Source organism: Lycorma delicatula, chromosome 4 (assembly GCF_047948215.1).
Source record: "Lycorma delicatula isolate Av1 chromosome 4, ASM4794821v1, whole genome shotgun sequence".
Classification (NCBI taxonomy): Eukaryota; Metazoa; Arthropoda; class Insecta; order Hemiptera; family Fulgoridae; genus Lycorma; species Lycorma delicatula.
In genome coordinates, this window is record NC_134458.1 from 216,825,199 (window position 1) to 216,844,465 (window position 19,267).

At 29.1% G+C, this 19,267-nt stretch overlaps 1 protein-coding gene across 7 annotated transcripts in view; it reads left to right on the plus strand.

Moving 5' to 3' along the window:
- LOC142324285 (glycogen debranching enzyme) overlaps nt 1-19,267 on the plus strand; it is a 145,931-nt gene that overhangs the window by 2,674 nt on the left and 123,990 nt on the right. For 2 of the 7 annotated variants that reach the window (XM_075365201.1, XM_075365205.1), the window contains exon 1: nt 14,772-14,877. The exons of 1 other annotated variant lie outside the window; for it this stretch is intronic. The gene's annotated coding sequence lies outside the window, so the exon portion shown is untranslated. Of the gene's footprint in view, nt 1-5,987; nt 6,004-14,751; nt 14,975-19,267 lie in introns of those variants that run through there. 4 more of the 7 variants (XM_075365211.1, XM_075365203.1, XM_075365202.1 and 1 more) reach the window with 4 other exon arrangements.

A 19,267-nucleotide genomic window follows, 5' to 3' on the forward strand; every position in this document is an offset into this window, starting at 1 on the left:
CAGCATTGACTGTTGTTTCGATTCTGCATTGGTGTAGGATATCCACGTCTCATCGCCTGTAACAATGTGGGAAAACAAATCATCTCCATCTTGTTGATAGCAGTCCAAAAATGCTCATCCACTACACATTCTTTGTTTTTTGTGTAGGTCAGTGAGCATTTTTGGTACCCACCTTGCACGCAATTTGTGATATTTGAGCTTTTCTGTGAGAATTGTCTAGATAGAGTTGTGTCCAACATGCAGAAATTCATCAGCCAGAGCACTAATCGTCAGTCGCTTATCACATCTCAGTTTTCGGTTCATTTGTTCAACGATTTCATCAGCCTGAATACTGGTCCTGCCACTCTGTTCTTCGTCATACACATTTGTGTGCCCAATTTTAAAGTTTCGACACCATTTTCTAACCTTCCCTTCACTCATTACTGAAGATCCATACACTAGGCACATCTCCCGATGAATTTCAGCAGCTGAAGATCCTTTTGCACACAAAAATCGAATCAACGCACGCACTTCACAACTGGCGGGAGGAACTATTTTTGCGGACATTGTGATCTGCATTCACCAGCAGGCAAACAACTACTGAATTAAAACCACAACTGCAATGGCTTCATAAATAGCTGATAGATGGCCCTGCATACGTGAAGCTGTGTGCAGACCTGCTAATATTTAAATGTAAGCAGACAACTCTTACTTTATGAATATGCCTTGTACATTATTGCCTAGGATCCAGAGGGTCTATTATTTTCTAAGTGTATTAAAGTGATTTTAATTTGTTTTCTTGCTATGAAAGCATTCATGAAACTGTTCCCTGAGCATTGTTTAACTGCAGAGATGTATAGAAACTTTTTTTCCTACTTACCTGTCAGATCTGGGTTCTATCTGAAACTTTCAGTATTGAAGGTGGTGAAGTTAATCAACTTCCCTTTTTTAGTTTCTTTATTAGTTGAATTTTTGTACATGCAATTTGTGTCTTTTTGACACACTATTATTAATAGTTTGGAATATTTTTCTACTTTATTTATGATTGGCTTAAAATTTACATTACAAGAAAGTTTATCCAAATAATGTTGGATCTGTTTTATTAGCTTGTTAAATTAACACAATGATTTATTGATATATGTTTAATAATGCTACTTATATATGTTACTAATTAATAACGCTGTTAAAATTCTTACTAAAAAATTTCAGTTGTTATTAATAAAGAATGGTCATTTTGGATTCTTATAATTTGGCATGTAGCTAGTGCTTGGATTTAAGAGTTAATATGTATTTCTAATATTTTTATTTGTTACTAGAAATTAATATTATCGTCTAAAAGGTAATTTTAAATTATTATAAGTTTTACCTTTTTTTTAACATTCTTGGTAACAAAAATTATTGCATTATTCATTTGGATAACAATTTTTTGAAGTTTAATTTACAGGCACAAAATTTTCAAAATCATTTCAGATGATATTGAAATCATTTTATATCCTTATATCTGGTTATTTATCATTTTTATATAAAATAAATAAAATTTTTTTGTGTATCTAGAGATTATGAAATATAACACTTTTAACTCTTTGAATAGCTGTCTGTTCTTGTCTGTTTGGTGATTTGGTTGGAATCATGTGATTAATTGTAACTATCCATGTTTTTTGTATGCATAAATCTAGTGCTGGTAAAGCTTTCTTTTACTTGGATATTGTGACATTAATAAACATTAGTGTGAAAAAATTAGTTGTAAAATTGAATGATCAAAATTTAGAGCAGTACATAAACATAAAATTTTATATTAAAATTGGAGAAACTGATACTGAAATGTTAGAGCTGTTGAAAGTGGCATAATGGGGTATGAATGCATGAGAAAAAGTATCAGTTCAATAAGAGATATAAAGATGGATGAGAAGTTGTGATTGACCCAAAACTAGACAGCCAGAAAATTAAAAAAAGAATGGATGCAAATATGAAAAGTGTGAGTGAGATTTTGTTTTCGCAGGTAAAAGACCTGAATTGTGGCCTTACAAGTGGGTAATCTGTCATGGCAATGCTTAAAACATGGTATGTTCAAGGTGAGAGAATTTCTGCCCCAAAATCATTGACTTAATGATGTTATTTTGCTATTCATCAAACTTAGGTCCTATGTTTTTTGGCTGTTCCCAAAATTGAAGACTATGCTAAAAAACTGACGATATGACTACTGATTTCTGGGATAATGTGAAAAAAATTATTTTTGAAAAAAGTGTTAAGGCAATTCCAAAACTCCTGCTGGAAAAAGGTAGGTGTTTTTTCTGGAAATTAGAAAATCATCTAACTATTGTGTAAATGTATAAACAGGGTATGGGTACACGTAAAAGGTGGCGGTATCCATTAATGTAACTCACTGGCTTGGTCTAGTGGTGAACTCGTCATCGCAAATCAGTTGATTTCAAAGTCGACAGTTCTAAGGCTCAGATCCTAGTAGAGGAAGTTACTTTTATAAAATTTAAATACTAGATCATGGATACTGGTGTTCTTTGGTGGTTGAGTTTCAATTAACTACACATCTCAGGACTGGTCAACCTGAGACTGTACAAGAATACACTTCATTTACATTCATACATATCATCCTCTGAAGTAATACCATACAGTGGTTCTGGAGGCTTACAAACAGAAAATGGAAAAAAGTATCCATTAATGTGGAGTTCTGGATATGTGTGTTATTCGTCAAATATAAAAAGATAAAGTTTATTTGTGTGGCTGATGTAATCTCAGGTACAACTGAACATATTTAAAAAATTCATTTTCTTGTCTAAAAAGCCAATTCATTTAGTAAAATTACTGTAGATCCTGCTAAATGTTTGATATTATTTTATAGTTCTATATAGTAATCATAATAGAATAATATACACATGAAAAAAACCGGGCAATACTGTGAGGTATCGGATAGATTATGTCATGGCTAAGCTAAGATTTAGAAATCAACTGTTAAACTGCAAAGCATATCCAGGAGCAGACAGTGATAGCAATCATAATTTAATGATAATGAAATGTAGATTGGGGTTTAAAGACCTGAAAAAAAGGTGCCAGATGAATTTGTGGAATTTAGAGAAGCTTGAGAAAGAGGAGGTAAAGAAGAATTCTGAGGAGATTGCAAGAGGTCTTAGTAAAAAATATAAGGTAGAAAATATAGAAGAAGGTTGTGAGAATGTTAAAAAGGAAATTCTGAAATAAGCAGAAACAAACTTAGGTGGAACAAAGAACTGGTAGAAAACCTTGGTTATCAGAGGATATATTGCAGCTAATTGATGAGCAAGAAAGTATAAGCTAGTGATGAAGAAGGTAAAAAAAGGATCTATTGACAATTAAGAAATAATATAAAGAGGAAGTGCAAATTAGTAAAAGAAGAGTGAATTAAAGAAAAGTGTTCAGAAGTGGAAAGAGAAATGATCATTGGTAAAGTAGATGGAGCATACAGGAAAGTTAAGGAGAATCTTGTGTGGTACATAAGATAAAATCTAATAATGTGTTAAATAAAGATGGTACACAGATTTATAATATGAAAGAAAAGGTCAGTTGGTGGGTGGAATATATTGAAGTGCTATACAGAGGAAATGAATTAGAAATTGGTGTTATAGAGAAAGAAGAAGAAGTCGAAGAGGATGAAAAGGGAGATACATTACTGAGATTTGAAGTTAATAGAGCATTAAAGGATTTGAATTGGAGAAAGGTTCTTGGGATAAGTGGAATACCTGCAGAATTATTGCACAGTGCAGGTGAGGAAATGATAGATAGGTTATACAAACTGGTGTGTAATATTTACGGAAACGGGGAAGTTCCATCAGACTTCAAAGAGAGTTTTATTGTCATAATACCAAAGAAAGCTGGAGAAGATAAATGTGAATCTATATTCACATTTATCTTCTTTATTGTTCTATAACAATTAGCTTAACTACTCAAACATCAAAACTTTTAACTAGAATTCTGTACAGAAGAATTGAGAGGACAGTGGAAGAAGTGTTAGGAGAAGACCAATTTGGTTTTAGGAAAAGTATAGGGACAAGGGAAGCAGTTTTAGCACTCAGATTAATAATAGAAGGAAGATTAAAGAAAAACAAACCAACATACATGGCATTTATAGACTTAGAAACAGCATTTGATAACTTAGACTGGAATAAAATGTTTAGAGTTCAAGAATAGAGATAGAAGAGATATTGCTAACATTTACAGGAACCAAACTGCAAAGTAATAATCGAAGAGCATAAGAAAGAAGCAGTAATGAAAAAGGGAGTCAGACAAGGATATTCCCTATCCCCCATTACTTTTTAATCTTTACGTAGAACTAGCAGTTAATGATGTTAAAGAACAATTTAGATCTGGAATAACGGTGCAAATTGAAAAGATAAAGATGCTATGATTTGCTGATGATATAGTAATTATAGCCGAAAGTAGAATAGAATTAGAAGAAACAATGAATGACATGGATGAAGTCCTACGCAAGAACTACTGCATGAAAATAAACAAGAACTAAATGAAAGTAATCAAATGTAGTAGAAATAAAGTAGATGGACCACTGAATATAAAGTTAAGATGAGAAAAGACTATGAAGATAGAAGACTTTTATTATTTGGTAAGTAGCATTACTAAAGATGGACAAAGCAGGAGCAATATAAAACGCTGAATAGCACAGGTAAAACGAGCTTTCATCAGAAATATAATTTGCTTACATCAAAAATTAATTTAAACATCAGGAAAGCATTTTTGAAAGTACACGTATGCTTGAAGCGTAGCTTTTTATATAGAAGTGAAATTTGGACGATATAAGTACCTGAGGAGAAAAGATTAGAAGCTTTTGAAGTGTGGTGCTATAGGACAATGTTAAAAATCAGATTGGTAGATAAAGGGAAAAATGAAGAGGTGTTGCGGAAAATTGATGAAAAAAGAAGCATTTAGGAAAATATAGCTAAAAGAAGAGACAGACTTATAGGCCACATCTTAAGGCACCTTGGATTAGTTGCTTTGATAATGGCTATTGGCATTTTAGATGGGAAAAATTTTGCAGACAGGAAACATTGAAATATGTAAAACAATTTATTAGGGATGTAGGATGTAGGGGGTAACTGAAATGAAACAACTGACACTAGATAGGGAAACTTGGAGAGCTGTATCAAACCAGTCAAATGACTGAAAACAAAAAAAGAAATTGTAATTATTGTAGTCTTTTATGATATTCCAAAGGGTGATTATGAGAAAACCCTGATTATTGCTAATTATGGAAAGAGTAAGGATTTTCATAACTGCCTTGGTACCTCCACAATTATATTTTATCTTTCAACCAGTTTTTACAGCTTGCTGTCAGATTTGGATGTATGTGTATTGGCAGATGCAATGACTGCTACTAGCTTGCCAGGCCTACAGCTGCAAAGGTAAGTGTAAATGTACTGGTAAACATGTAGTCCTGAACAGACTCAGGTTGACCACTCATAAGATGTGTGATTAATTGAAACCCAACCACCAAAGTACACCAGTATCAACAGTCTAGTATTCAAATCCATATAAAAGCAACTGCCTTTATAAGGACTCGAACCTAGAACTTTCGGGTTCGAAGATTCACTGATTTTTCGATAACGAGTTTAACCAGTAGACTAACACTTGACTGTTAATTAAAATGGGGAAAAATGTAAACATTACACTAACAAAATCCTTCTTCAAAATATGTACTACCTTCAGAAACAAATAAAAATGTTTTGAAAAGCGTCTGGTCCCCTGGGTCCTCAATCTTGTTTAATAAACAAAAATTACACATTTCAATAAGTAAACAATTCTTTATTAGAGTGTGTTCTTCTGCCCAGGGTCAAGTAAAAATTCTCAATGGTATTATTCTGCTGTAGTTATTTTGAGATATCAAAGTAATTCTTTGGGTTAAAATATTTTTTTCTGTACTTCATAATTTGTGAAAAGTTATTGTTTCAGCTATTTTTAAATGTTCTAGGATTAAAATACATGTTGGTTTACAAGTACAGGAAGTCCACAAAACAAATTTTGGTAATGTGCTTAAAATTTAATACATTAAAACTTTTATTTTAATATAATACATTACACACTGTAATTTTTTAAGTTTACTACCTTTGTTGGGGTTAAGGTAATGTATTGTTTTTAATCAGAATGCCTTGTAATGTGTACTGAGTATTGTTATTGGTAGAGTAGAGTTAATAACATTCATGACTTTATTATTATGTTTTTTTTTTCTATTCTATTGAAACATATAAAACATACTTTATTCATTTAATTGTAAATAAACAATAAAAGTTTTCAGTCCCATTCAGTTCTCTTTTGTAGATTCTGACCTTATAAATGTTCTGGCATGGAATAATTTACTTTGTTTTTCATTAAGGTAAATAAAGCAAAAGTGTTATTTGTTGTGATTTCTAAGTAAATAATGGGATGTAGGTCAACTTGCTAATTTTTTTACAAATAAAATCAAGTTAAAAATACAGATTAAAGAGGAAGACATTATAATTTTTCAGTTCTTTAAATATTTATGTTTTAAAGTGAATGCTAAACTCATTGAAACTGTAAACACGTGTCGCAACAAAAATAAGAAAATGAACATAGAGATAACATAAAGAGATTATTACGAGCATGAAATAAGGCCCCCTAGAATGCAGGAATATACGAGGGTTGTCTTAAAAATTTTGACCCTAACATGGAAAAATGTATTTTTTCTGTTAAATATAGTTTTATTTTTCAACAAAGTCCCTTTTCAAGTCGATACACTTTTTCCAGTGATGCTCTACCCTCTCTAACCCTTCCAAATAGTAGCCGGTGTTGCAAAATAGACGTTTAAATATGTGATAACCTCCTCATCCGATGAAAATCTTTATGCCAAGCAAAAATTTAAGGTTAGGAAACAAGAAAAAGTCACTTGGAGCCAGATCTGGTGAATACGGTGAGTGGTCAACCAATTTAAGTGGATTTCGTGAATTTTAGCCATAATCATCATCGATGTGTGAGCAGGTGAATTGTCCTGATGAACAAGCACTTCTTCTTCAAATGTGATCTTTTTTTTTTTTTAATTTCTGCCATCAGCTTGTCAAGTAATGATCCTGTTATTATTTTACCTTTTTGAAGATAATCAATGAACAAAATTCCATTGTTATCCCAAAAAACAGTTGCCATCACCTTCTCGGCCGATGGAACCTTCTTCGCCTTTTTCAGAGCAGGTTCACCCTTTGCAGTCCACTGTTTTGACTGTTGTTTCATCTCAGGAGTGTATGGTGGATCCATGTTTCATCTATAGTTATGAATCGATGCAAAAAATCTGACTCGTTTTGCTAAAACTGCTCCAACAGAGCCTTGGAAATGTTCATTAGAATGTGTTTCTGGTCCGAAGTGAGCAAACACGGCACCTAATGCGCAGATAGCTTACCCATATGGAATTCTTCAGTTAATGTATGACAAACATGTTCTTTCGATGTGCCCATAGCCTCTGCTATCTCTCTAACCTTAATTTGTCAGTCGTCCAGTACCATTTGGTGAACTTTTTCGATGTTATCGGTGGTGGTTGCAGTTTTTGGCCACCCCGAATGCTTATCATCAATCAAGCTGGTATGACCATATTTAAATTTAGCTGCTCATCATTTCATGGTGGCAAATGATGGGACAGAGTCCCCATAAACAGCATCCAACCTGCTTTTAGTTTGTGTAGGCATATTGCCTTTCAAATGCAAGTATTTAATCATGGCACGATATTCAATTTTTTATATTTTCACAAAAACACTCACAATGACTTACTCAAATGGTTATCAAACAACAACTGAGCATCCAAAATGGCTGAAATTTTAGACAGTACCTCTCAACGCATGTGCGAATACATTCCCTAACTTTTGTTGACAAGTGCTTAAACATATTCATGTTTAGGCTCAAAACTTTTCAGACAACCCTTGTACTATCTGATCCTTAATTTTTAAACTTAGATTTCCTTATTTATATATATATATTTTTTTTTTGAACATTATATACTACTATCAAGTAATAATTATTAAATAAATATTTTAATCCACCAGATAGTTCAATAAGGTAAGAAGACTCGCCTATCTGTCCTGTAGAGCTTTTCAGAGCTTTGACTCCATCATCAGCAGAGCAGTTTGTATAAAATACACATAATTATAAGTAAAATATGTAGTTAAAAATATATTTAAAAATCAGTTAAGATTTTAAAACTGTTAGTATGTACATGTAAGCGTCAAACTTTAGAACTTTCTATATCATCATGGAAGATAAAGAATTATCTCACATGTTAAGATAATTGCATCATCTTCCAGTTTACCATGGTATATATAGGAAGTTTTTAAATATGACATTTATATGTACATGCTAACAAATTTTAACTATATATTGAGAAAAACAAACTATTTTTTAAATTATATTTTATTTATAATTATGTATTTTATAAAAATTGGTTTGCTGATGATTGAGTTAGAGCTCTGAAAGGACTACAGACAGATCGGTATATACATATATATAAAATCCATATATATAAAATACCTGTATATGATTTTTTGCCTTAACATTAATAAAAAGATGTAACTGATTTTCATGAAATTTTGTATGAAAATACTTTGATAATGTTAATGACATACATTACATTTTATATAATATATAATAATAATTATTAATTGCATAACATGTGATAGCATTATCACAATCCTATATTTAGCACTATTAATATTAAACAAAATTATCTTGAAGTAGAATGTGTGGATAATTAAATTTTTTGTGTAAAAAATCTTCAATTTCAGTTTCTGGAAGAAACTGATTTTGTGATCACTGTAGGAATGTTTAAAATAAAAATGACTCGTCTAAACTGCATGCATTTGATAAACTGTAGGGTTTATGTACATTAAAAAATTAATACTGCTAAAATTGAAAATATCATTAAAAAAATGAAATTAGGAACCAGATTTAAATAAAGAAGATTATATAACATATTCATGTATTTAAGGGTAATTGTTTTCTTATGCAGTTGTATTGTATTGTATATCAAGTTCATGAACAGTTATAATTAAAACTGGAAGTTTTTATTAAAATCACGAATAAATGAATTATTAAAATGAGACATTTAAATTATATTTGTTTATCAATTAATTAGCATTAGCATTTTGTTGTGTAATCAAATAATTTTGTATTAATATTAAAAGATAGAAGAAAATTAATGCTTTCTATTAATGTATATTTTTATCTAATAATACAATATTTTTATATCGGTTAATTGTTATCATCAATCAGTACTGTGCATGCATTACATATTAAGATTTGGTTTTAATAATAGATATTTCAAAGTTCAGAGTTCATGGACTTTTATACATTTAAATGTACAATTATACTTAAAACTATCAAAATATATCTTATTAATTCATAGACTTCAGTATGTTAAATAATTAGGAGGTAATTTTGTCTGTTTCCAGAAATTTTTGTTTAGTGCAGGGTGTAATTTCTTATTTATATATATATATCTTAAGAATGGAATGAAATATTTTAATAAAATTTAGTGTTCATGAATCTTAACATCTACAAATATCATCTGCCTCTTGTATTCTGTGTTGTTTAATTATTTTCATCAATATTGAGTATAATAAACATTTGAATCGTAAATCATAATTAATTATTTTTTTGTAGTTTTTTGTTGGTTTGGATCTAATCACTGAAATCATCATTATGTTATTTTTCTAAAGGTTTATTTTTACTCTACATCAGTGTTATATTACAAGATGGTTATATGCTAGTAGTTGATTTTGTTATATCTCTTATTTTTTTTTCAAGGAATAACAAGTTGAACTTCTGTGTCCTTTGCTATTAAAATGAGCTTGTATTATTTTTTGTTGTATATGTTGTTATGTTGTTTGTTGTATATGTTATTATTTATTGTAGTTTATATCTCTCCCTTTAAACTAATGGTTTTAAGATGCTGTCAGACTAATTGTAAAATTAATTGGTATAGATAAGGTGAATGTATGTAAATGTATTAGTCATTGTTGTTGATTCAGGCTATTTACAATATCTAATAAGTAGTTAAAAAATACAGCCCAACCCCATTTATTTCATTTATTTGGAACATATTCTTGACATTTGGATAACTTGTGTTAATGAAGCATCAGGAATACTGATGCACATTATTATTTTATTTTTTTGTGAAATTCAAGAACATTCTTTGTATAATTTATGTCTGATTTAAAAAAAAAAATCAAGTTTGTACTTTATTATGAAATTAACACATTAGAATTAATTTTAATATATTAATTTTTTTCAGATTGGAAAATTTAGACTATTATATTTATTCATAAGTAAATAAAAGACTTTCAATTATAGACCTATCAGTTAGATACATGTACTTGTGTATAATTGTAAGCTTTTGTAACCACAACAGGACATTGAACTCACTCATCTATTAACAAATGTGAGACATGTACTGATTATAGTTATTCTATTTCCTGTTTTATGGGTTTATTTTCTTTAAAATCAAGTAAAATTTGAATTTTTATTAAAATTTATATTAAAAGGATCAGATATATTTTACATTTTACACTTAACATGATTTGTATAAACTGTATGACATTTGTGATTTTCCTGACATTCATTAATTTAGAAGATATTTGGGCTGGCTAGTTCATATGAGCAGGACCATGTATATTGTAATTTTATTCTGAGATTAAAGTCGTTACAGTAGACTATAACTTAATTTTGCCCCGTTATAATTTATGATCATCATGTGATAGTATCAATTTATTATTTAATTTTGAAAATTTTTTAGAGGTCAACAGAAGGAACTAACAGATTTAGCTATAGCGAATACTGACATTGGTGTATATAAATTATGTTTATTTTAAAAGTAACTATTCTTTTCAAATGATGGGTGATAATGTCAAAATTTTGTAATTATTAAAAAAGTAAAAAGTTCTCTTATCATGCTGTGTAGTGATGATAATAACAGTTTATTTGCTAAACTTTTGTACTCCATTTGTAAATAATTAATTCATGTTTACACTCACAAATTTTATGGTATAGTTTGAAAATCAGTGTTTCTAACAATCCTGTTTCTAATAGTTTAAAGCAATTTCTGTCACAAATTTTATGGTATAGTTTGAAAATCAGTGTTTCTAACAATCCTGTTTCTAATAGTTTAAAGCAATTTCTGTCAATTATTGTTTAAGGATGTTTTTCATATTGTTAATCTGTATTCATCTATACAGACTTGTATACAAGTGTCCCAGGAGTTGTTGGCCAAACTTAAGGTACTAATTCAGCATATTAGACTAAACAAAAATGTTTATGTGGAAAAATGTCCTATCTCCCTTTATTTTCCCTCTGTCTACCAATTTGTATTTTTATTTTCCATAAAATTGTATATCTTAAGAATGGATTGAAATGTTTTAATGAAATTTAGTATTCATAAATCTAACAACATCTGCAAAATAGCTTGAAAATTTCCTTTGAAAATTGCAAAATGGTGGCAATTTATTAAAATTTTTTATTAGTAATATATATCTGTAAGTATTAGTTTTATGTTTAAATAGGTGTTTTATTAGGTAAAATGTTACGCTCTTTACTGTGAACAAAATTGCACTTTATTTGTTTAAATAGGCCAATAAAAAAATGAGATGTGGCTAAAATTTTCCAGGTGGATCACAAAGATTATGTAGCTGACAATTTTTCTGCCTGTTTTCAGTTACTAATGATGGAAATTATTATTCTGATTCAATTCCAACACTAATTAAATTTGGAGTGAGTGATAAAATTCAGAAGTGGGGCTTGGCATTTCTCACATGCTACATATTTAATTTCTCGCCATCATAAAACTTATTAATAATTGAGCATCAGTGTACTATCACTAGTAGAATAAATAGATAAACAATATATGTATGTATATGTGTTACATATGATTGTAGTAGTTGTATGAGACAGCATTGAATTCCAGTCAACCTCAAAAATGGTATTGCCATTCTCTGGGTATAATAGGAATCCCATTCCAAGCTTATTTAATTATGTAAAGTCCACAAAAATTGAAATATATTCACCTTTACTCTATTTATCACAGGGATTTGTTTTATGTTAAAAATCATTACTCTCATAGAAAGCAGCTGTGATATGTATTTTTTGTACCTCAGATTTTTTTACACGTATGATAGCTAAAAGAAATACTAGAACTGATGGTGTAAAGCAAGAAATCAATTTATCTGTTTCTGTGAAAATGAATTTACACACACACTGTCTCTGCCTCCACCCACCATTCACTGTGGATTATGTATGAAATTCTCTGTCATTCTGCTTTTTCTAATTTCTATGTACCTAGTATCAGTCAAGCAATTATGATAAATCAGTTAATATCTCCATCATGAATGAATTATTCTGTAGTTATAGAAGCACATACTGCTGTCTCCTCTCTCCTGGCATTGTCAGATAAAAACATCTGAGAACTTTATTTTTCTTTTAGCCATTTTCTGGTCTTACTGTTAATTATCGTAAATTGCAACAAGACATAAACTGTTTAGGTATCATTTTAATTATGATATATTCTTACTTCTTAATTGTACAGTATTTACTTTAATATACTTTTTTATTCTACTTTTTTCCTTAAAAAAAGTTAAAATATATATTTTTTTTATTTGATAAAGTATTCTATTTTTATTTCTCAATGTTATCTTAATAATTGTTATGAACTCACTGATGTATGGTGTAATGACATTTAATTGTACTCATGAGCAACAACACACTATGAACCAAGGTTGACATTATCTCTTCGTTATTATTTTTTATTTATTCATGTGATTTCATTATTAAATCACATGATACATATATGATTAACTAATTCTTATATACTTCCGCTATGTAATTTAATGATATCGTCTAATGCTGTATATATATTTGATTCATTAATTTATTAAATTGTAATTACAGCTTCTGATCTGATGTTTTATTGATGTGCAATAATAAATTGATATCAGGGTACCATATTTATTTTATATTACATAAATCATATTAGGATTGAAGTGCACAAGGTGCATGGTTTTCTATATTATGTAAGATACATTTTTATTTGGCTAACTATAATTTCAAAAGTAATTATACTTTTTCCAAATTTATTTTTTTAATCAAATTTGCCTAAAAATTAACAATTAATCACAGTTACAGATTAAAATTACAATTGAATCTTACTGGAATTGCTGTTATTTATCAAACTTTTCAGTCTAGGGTGGACCTTTACTTGGTGGTATAAAGCCATTGTTTCCCCTCGTGTAGCCATTCTTCAACACTATTGAACATTTTTTTTTCAACTTATCTTTTCCATACTGTCCAAATATCCTTCTGTATCCATGAGCCTTTGCTTTTAAATTGCAGGTTGTGAAATTCAAAACATGTTTGTTTACCCAACTCTGTTTTTAAGTTTTAATTCAGTTTAGTTACCTGTAAATCCACTCTTACTCGTAATTCCAAGGTAATATAGAGGCTTTAAAGTAAGTTGTTTTTCACAAGGTGGAGTAGCTAACCAAATTTCTAACCTGAAAGACCAGACCTCTGATTTTTTGAATCAGAAGTTTTAAATTCCTATCTACTTAAACTTTGTTCCTTTGAGTATTTGCCCAAAGAATAGTGTTCCTATCACTTGTAAAATTGTTGTATTAGAACAGGTACAGTTGTATGTCTTCTGTTCTCACCTAAATGTTACATCGTTCTTGAACATCTGAAAGGCTTGAGAAAGTACTAAGAATCTATCAGAGACAGTTGCAGATCACAAGTATGATAATATCTACAAACAGATCTTAATAAAAATTATAGCCAATTAGAGGATTGTACTCATATTATTTAAAATATAATAAGGATTTTCTATTAGAAATATCTTAAGATTTAATTTTGTTCTTATAACAAAATATTTATTTAAAATGTCATTGAATGATCAGAATTTGATGCAAATACTGTGTACCAAACAAGTATTGTGTGTGCCATTGCCTGCTTATTATGATATACTGATATATGTTTTTTATGTTTGTGAGATAATTCCAGATGGTTTGCTAATAACTCCCTTTACCTTAAATTCTGTAAATAATTTATTTAATAAATATAAAATACATTATTTATATACCCTTTAATAAATTCATTACATAACTTTATTAATCATCATATGTTCCAACATTTTGAACTAACTCATGCTTATTCAGTATAGCAAGTATTTTATTACAATTCGATATAATTTATTAATATGCATTATGATCTATTTTTACAGAAGATTACTTACAAAATTTAATGTCAGTGCTAATTAAAATTGAGTTTATGCAGAGTTAATGATTTTTAATCAGTGTTCAATTTTTGGAAGTAATGCCACTAGGTAGAATTTTCTGATGCCAAAAAAAAATTACATACAAAGTTTCTTTAATTTAGATTTTGTTGGCCAACCTCTGTGTCACAAGTGGTAGCATCTTGGCCTTTCATCCAGAGGTCCCGGGTTTGAATCCTGGACAGGCATGGCATTTTCACTTGCTACAAAATTGCCATTTCACCTCATTCTCTAAAGCAATACCTAACAGTGGTCCCAGATGCTTAAAAAAATTTAGATTCTGTTAGTGAGAGGTTTTAATCAGGTTTTAATCTGTTGAAGTAAGTTATATCTATCTAGTCATTATAAATAGAATGAATTACTATATCACAAGCAGATAAAAAATGTTTTTGGATTAAAGTTTAATTTGTTTTTTCTATTATTAAAAGAAAGAAATGAGATAAAATAGTGTAATCTGTCAATTAAAATGGAATAATGATGATAGTGTGGATCTAAAGTTAGTATAAATTTTGTTTCTTGATAATATTACTGTGTGTGTTTCTTGATAATATTGTGTAACGTATGTTGTGTTGATTATTGGTCTTTTAGATGTAAGTTGTAGAAGTTTTAAAATTAAAATGAGATTGTATTTTTAAAAAAAAGTGTGAGATAATATAATGTATGTTAAAATGTGAGAATTTAGACCAAGTAAGAGGTTTTTTTTAACTTGTTACTAAAATTAGAGTTTAGGAGTGAAATGGAGTTATTTTGATTCAAGAAGTTTTATTTATGTACAGATAGTATAGACCATATTGTTGTAGAGTAGAATATGAATGTACTAATAGAAGATTATGTAATCTTTATTTAGTGTAGATAAAAGGAATTGTAGAGCCAAAAAATCATTTATAAGTCAAATACGTATGTTTTTTATATTTAACTTCTTCAGTACTTAGATGTTCTTTAATCTATCCCATTCAGTTCTTTTATATGTAATAATTTATATGGATGTTGGGTGCCATAACAAACAGTAGTAGGTAATTTAATACATAGACATGCTCTTAAAAATGGCTAAGCTGTTCATGAACATTTGTGTGTTATAACGTCAAGGCAAGTGCTATTCAGCCCTATAAGTGACACCTTCATTCTTGAGTTTTTCACAGGTGCTAACTGTATATTGAATGCCATTACTCTTAGAGAAAGCATCTTTGATGAATGCTGCTTTAATCTTGTGTTCTTTACATGTACCATAGTCATATAAAAGAGGCTGGGGCAGATAGGGGAAAGCTAATAATTAATGTATCCAGTATATTAAAAATGGAGTATTATTTAAATATTGGTAATAAATTTTATGTTTTTACAGATTATAAATTAAACCTTGTCTCATAAAACCATCCAGCAAACTAAAAAACAATAGTATGATGATTCTAATTTAATTTATTTAGTGCAACCCATCTGAAACAAAAACACTTTTCTTTATTTGTAACATAAAAATGAAGTAAAAATAACTTGTTTTTTATACTAAAATTAGAAAACTGTAATAAAATGATATATTTACTTTAAAAATAAAAATTTTAAGAAAGTACAGTACTGCTATATTAAAATTTTAAATAAAGCAGAAAAAAATATTTGTTACCTCAATGTATTTGTTCTCCATACTGGATAAGCTGCTGTCTGTTGAACTATTGTCATCATTTCCTAAATTTATCACATCTTGAATATTTTCACACAAACTGTCCTTTTCCCATGGTTTTTGCTTCTTTAATTACATGTTGAATATAATTTTTCCAAGCATTTACATCTACTGTATTAACACAGAGTAAATTTTTTATATCGCTTAACTTAAATGTTGTGTTATTACTCCCAGTTTAACCTTATTTATACTCATGTTAATTCTATTGGGTTAAAGTTGCAATGGTATGAAGGAAGATGCACAATGAAATTTTTTGATTTTGTGATTTCATCTACTTGATAATGTAATTTCAATCTACTATATCTTTAAAATGTAAGTCTTTCATCTACTTTTAACATGTTTCCAGTGTACGAGATTTTCTTCGATTTTAACCTTCACCAATTTCCGATTTTCGGGTTGAAGCATGTGGAATTTTTTAATTTTTCAGGCAATGGTACAGCACATTAACCTTTAGTATGATGGATCCTTTAATAACAATTTGGACAATCCTTTAAACCACTGCATAAAGTTGTTATATTCATTTCATTGTACTTTCAGGAAGACCTGAATTCAAATACCCATAAACCACCATTCAAAAACCCATTTTCACCCTCCATGTGTTACTATTATTCATTTCTTTTCCAGCTGGGGTTTTCACCCCAGTTGACAAACCTTTATAAAAGCGTGTTTTGTGCTCATTATTTGTTTATCCACACTTACCATTTCCTGACATGTCCTGCATTAACCCAAATTTCATCTAGATAATAAATTGGTCTTACCTTTTCCACATAATCACATAATTTTTCTTAAATATTCCCTACGTCATGAAATCATATCTTTGCGTTCAATCAGTAAAGGATTATTTTATCTGGACATGAACTGAAAAATCATTGATTTTAAAATATGATGTAATGTGCATCTAGAAAAATTCGGCTGTTCAGAATTTGTGTTTATGGCATTTAATATTTTTTAAAGTTAGGAAGCCAGTTATTAATATAAAACAAATGAAATTTCTTTCTGATAGCAGTTTTAGTAAAATCGTCCAAGTTTTCAGTTGTTTTCATATGCTTTTGAGTCTTTTTAGTGCTAATGTGTTTACCATCAATTTGTATTTCTTTATTATATTAAAACTTGTTCTTTAGCTAAAGCCTGTTGCACTTCTTACTTTCCCAGTAATGTTTCTAACTGCAATTTCAGAGTTATCTCCTTTTAAGGTTACATATATGTTTCTGATTATTTTACTTTGGAGCTACTTAAGGGTTTTCTCGGTTTATGTTTCACAACAGAATCACTCTTTGTTAAAACCCGATTGTCACAAAAACACAGGGTAGATTAAAATTAATGAAAATAACACTGAATAAAACTGTTATAAAAATGAAGTATAACACTATAACATAGACTGAAATACTTTTTTTCACTGAATTGAATAATGGTGTGAACCATTACAATGTTATCATTATTAAATATGAAAAACAAAGACTCGACAAAGTTTTTAATTACTTATCATTGTCATGCCGTGGTGCCAGACAAGTGGTAGCTTACAGTACATTGTTATACTCTTAAAACAATAATTGCACTTGCACGTGAGCATGACAGAATGACTCTGCCTAAACGACTGAGATATACCTCATATATGCTGATTTCATATTTATATCTACTGCACGGTTTTGTGAGACAATGTTTATTTCCTTTTTTGTTTAAAAATTTGATATTTATACTGTTTTATTACAATATGTGTTCCATAACAGATAAGATATTTATGTTTACTTTTCTTAGTAGAATGCTTTTTTACATCACAGTCTTGTCTTTATTTTATAAATGGTTTTTATATGAAAATAAATTTTTAATTGTGCCTAGGTACAATGTTTTGTGATTTTTCAAAACAAACTGGAAACAAATTTTAAAGTTATTTTAAAAGTTAAGATTTTGAGAATGGATAATTTAATTTTTTTATTATTCATGTTTATATAAAAGTTATCATTCTCATAATTTATTGTTTTCCAAAAAAAAGGACTACATTGCTATTTTTTTTAATTTAAACTACATGTTCTTCTTGTTTTCTAATGGTTATATTATATATAACAAGATCACAAACAGTGTTAATGAAATCTACTTTCTCTAAAAGTAAGGATGTACATTATAAAACTAGTTTCTTTGATCTCTAGATTGAAAATGTCAATTGCTTGGCTGAATATTATCTGAATTTTAATTGGATTGGAAAGCTGCATGCTGGCCCAGTGTATATTTAACTTAGAGAAATTGCCAGTGGGAAACCACTTCATTCCTTTGTTCCCTTTGTAACCTTGGCATGGAATCATGTAATGTTTCCATTACATTATATATATATATATAGTTATTTCATAGTTACATATACAAGTGATTACAAATTTCCCAGCAATCTCTCGGGAGATGATTCTACAGCCAAAAATAAGAAAAAAAGCTAATATAAACATAGGTCAGAAAATGGTTCGTTAGTGAGTTTTGGCTTGCAAAATATTTAGCCCTGCTTTCTGCTCCCTCTGTGAAATTAAACCATACTAAAATTCTTTAGGTATAAATTGAGGGGTAAATTTGGTGCTGCTTATAGTTCTTGATGTAAGAAATTAAATAAAAGTTGTCCCATACCTCTATCTCACTTAAGCTTTAAGAAAAACAGGGTAAAACTCAAAGAAGTTGTGACGGAAAATACACTATTTTAGGTTTGGAATAAAATAACTTTATTTACCAATAAACAAAGGTATCTAGCTAATTTTTTAGAAAATTTAATTCTGAATATTGATGTAAATAACGCCTATTAAAATTAAACACAAATTTGTGAAGTTCAACTTTAATTAGATATAAAACACACAGACTGGATTGGAAAAATGATATGATTTTAAACAGAACAGTTTACATACAAATGTTAAAAATTATAAAAATTAATTTGAAAGACATCCTTATAAAACATATTACAGTTTTTGTTTATTTTTTCATAGTTTGGCAATAACAGCTGATCAACTATTAAGTTTAGTGTCTAGCATTTGAATACTCATTTGAGCGGTGTTTGTGCTTTTATTGTTTGGTCAGTCATTCACAATGGGTGATTTGTTTTTTTTTGACTTATGTTTATATGAACCTTTTTTCTTATTTTTGGCTATAGAATCATCTCCCGTGAGATTCATGTGAAATTTTGAATCACCTGTATACATATATATATATATATATATATATATAGTTATTTCTTTCAAATTTATAATTGTTAAATTTCCTCAATACAGTAGATTCACATGTAATTGTTTAAATTCATTCAAAAGACAGAATTCTTTTTTGATTTATTATTTCTTTGAATTTGC